Source organism: Chinchilla lanigera, unplaced genomic scaffold (genome assembly GCF_000276665.1).
Source record: "Chinchilla lanigera isolate Chin_1 unplaced genomic scaffold, ChiLan1.0 scaffold00033, whole genome shotgun sequence".
Lineage (NCBI taxonomy): Eukaryota > Metazoa > Chordata > Mammalia > Rodentia > Chinchillidae > Chinchilla > Chinchilla lanigera.
Window position 1 is genome coordinate 20,127,657 of NW_004955434.1, and position 3,383 is coordinate 20,131,039.

Here is a 3,383-nt window from a genome sequence, read left to right on the forward strand (position 1 = left end):
TTACACTAGGAAGACAATATGATGTTTACACATGTGGGTCTGATTTATTTCACTAATGAGTATGGTCTCTAGTTGCATCCATTTACCTATAAAAGCCTTGAGTTCATCTTTCTTTATAGCTGAGTAATACTCCATTAAATAAAAATACCACATCTTTTTTATCCATTCCTCAGTTGATGGACATTTCCTTGTTTCCAAGATTTAGCAATGATAAACTGTGCTGTTATAAACATGGGTGCACATATATCGCTGTGGTGCAATGTTTTCAATTCTTCTAGGAAAATACCCAGAAGGGAAATAGATGGGTTTAATGGGACTTCTAATCCTAGTTTTGTGAGGAATCTCCAAACTGACTTCCACAGTGGTTTCACAATCTACACTCCCACCAGCAGTGGAGAAGAGTTCCTTTTTCCTCACAGCCTCTCCAGTGTTTGTTATTGGTTAATTTCTTAATGCTAGCCATTCTTTCCAGGGTTGTTTTAATTTGTATTTCTCGAATGACTAATGACATTGAACATTTTTTCATATATTTATTTGCCATTAGTATTTCTTTATCTGAGAAGTATGTATTCATCTTAGATGCCCATTTTTGGATTGAGTCTTTGAATTTTGAGGGTCTGACTTTTTTTTAATTCTTTGTATGTTGTAGATAGAAGTCCTTTGTGTGGAGTGGTTGGCTAAAACTTTTTCCCAATTTGTAGGTGTTCTTTCTAATATGTTGGTGGTTTCTTCTGACGTGCAAAAACTTCTGAATAAGATGAGATCCCAGTTGTTGATTCTTTGAAGTATTTCTCATGCAGTTTGGTTTTTGTTCATAAACTCTCTGCCTACCCCTGTGTCTTCAAAAATTTTCTTCTAGTAGATTTAGTGTCTCTGTTGTAATATTCAGATCTTTGATCCATTTTGACTTTAGTTTAGTGCATGTTGGCAGACTTGGGTCTAGTTTTAGTCTCCGGCATGTGGTGAGCCAGTTTTTCCAGCACCACTTATTAAAGAGGCTATCTCTGTTCCAGTGAACTTGTTTGGCCTCTTTGTCAAAGATAAGGTGGTTGAGTGTGTTTGTAGTTGTGTCTGCATCTTCTAATCTGTTCCATTAATTTTCAGGTCTGGTTTTTTTGCCAATACCATGCTGGTTTCATCCCAGTATCTTTGTAGTATAATTTCAGGAATTGTGATGCCACCTGCCTTGCTTTTGTTGCTCAGGATTGCTTTTGCTATTGTAGGCCTCTTCTGATTCCAAATGAATTTTAGGAATATTTTCTCTAGATTATTCTAATGGTATTTTAATTGAAATTGCATTGAATCTGTACACCAATTTTGGGAGTATGGCCATTTTCACAATGTTACTTCTTCCTATTCATGAGCAAGGAATATCTTTCCTTTCTCTGATATCCTCTTCAATCTCTTTTTTCAGAGCACTATAATTTTCACTGTGTAGATCCTTTACTTCTTTTGTTAGATTGATTCCTAAGTATTTCATTTTTTAGATGTTATTATGAAGTTTGTGTGGTTTCTCTAATTTCTCTCTCACTCTTTGTTATTTGTGTACAGGAATGCTATTGATTTTTGAGTACTGACTTTGTATCCAGCTATGCTACTGAATTTGATTATTAAATCTATAAGCCTTTTTGGTGGACCTTTTGTGGTCTTCTATGTAGAGTATCATGTCATCTGAGAATAATGGTAATTTTCTTTTCATTCCTGTCTTTATTCCTTTTATTTCTCTCTCTTATCTAATTGCTCTGTCTAATATTTCCAGAACTATATTGAATAGGAGTGGCGACAGTGGACATCCTTGTCTTATTCCTGATTTTAAAGTGAAGACTTTCAGTTTTTGACTAGTTAGTATGATGTTAGCCATTGGTTTGTCATAGCTGACTTCAATCAGATTGAGATAAAGACCATCTGTTCCTATTTTCTATGGGGTTTTTATCATGAAGGAGTGTTGGACTTTATCAAAAGTTTTTTCTGCATCAATTGAGATGATCATGTGATCTTTGTCTTTGGCTCTATTGATGTGTATTACATTAATTGATTTGTGCATAATGATCTATCCCTGCATTCCTTGGTCATGGTGTATAATCTTCTTGATGATTTGCTGCATTCTGTTTGCTAGTATTTTACTGAGAATTTTAGCATCTCTATTCATTAGGGAGGTTGGCCTGTAGTTCTCTCTTTTGTTAGGTCTTTCTCTCATTTTGGTATCAGGATAATACTTACCTCCAGGGATGAGTTGGGGGGAATTCCTTCCCTTTCAATTTCTTTAAAGAGTTTGAGAAGAACTGGTGTTAAATATTCTCTAAATTTCATGTACAGTTCAGCTGTGAATCCGTCAGGACCTAGAGTTTTCTTCATTGGTAAGTTTTTAATTACATTCTCAATTTCACTGGCTGATACTGAGTTATTCAGGATTTTTAGATCTCTTCCTTCAGCTTTGGTAATTCATATGTATCTAGAAATCTTTCCATTTCCTCTTGTGTTTTCCATCCTATGAGAGTAAAGATTTTCAAAGTAGGTGTTATGATCTTCTGAATTTCTGCAGGATTGGTGGTGATTTTACTCCTTTCATTCCCTATTGCATGTATTTCAGTTTTTTATTTTTTTTTGATAAGGTTGGCTAGGGCTTTATCTATTTTATTTATTCTTTCAAAGAACCAACTCTTCAATTCTTTAATTCTTTTTTTTTTGTTTTTTTTCCCGTACCAGGAATCAAACTCACAACCTTGCGCTTGCCAGGCAGGCGTTGTGCTGCTGAGCTAAATCCCCAGCCTGTAATTCATTAATTCTTTGTATTATTTTTTAGTCTCCATTGCACTAATTTCTGCCCTGAGTTTTATAATTTCCTGCCTTCTTTGGCCTTTTGGTTTGACTTGCTGTTCTTTTTCTAGAAGCTTGAGGTGCAGAATAAGATTATTTATTTGTGCTCATTCTGTTTTCTTGAGGTGGGAATTCCCCACTATCAATTTTCCTCTGAGGACTGCTTTCATTGCTCCCCACAGGTTCCTATAAGTTGTATCTACATTTTCATTTGATTGTAAATAGTGTTTAATTTCTACTTTGATTTCATCTGTGACTCATTGGTTGTTCAGGAGGATGTTATTTAATTTCCATGCATTTACTGAGTTTTCTGATTCTTTTTGTCATTAATTTCCAATTTCATTGCATTATGGATCAATAGTATGCATGGGATGATTTTAATTCCTCTGCATTTACTTAAGTATGTTCTATGTGCTAGCATATGGTGTATTTTAGAGAACGTCTCATGTGCAGCTGAGAAGAATATGTTTTCTGATGCTTTTGGGTGGAACACTGTAATGGTCTACTAAGTCTATTTGTTCACAGGATTAGTTTAGTTCTGTTATTTCTTTGCTGATTTTTTGTCT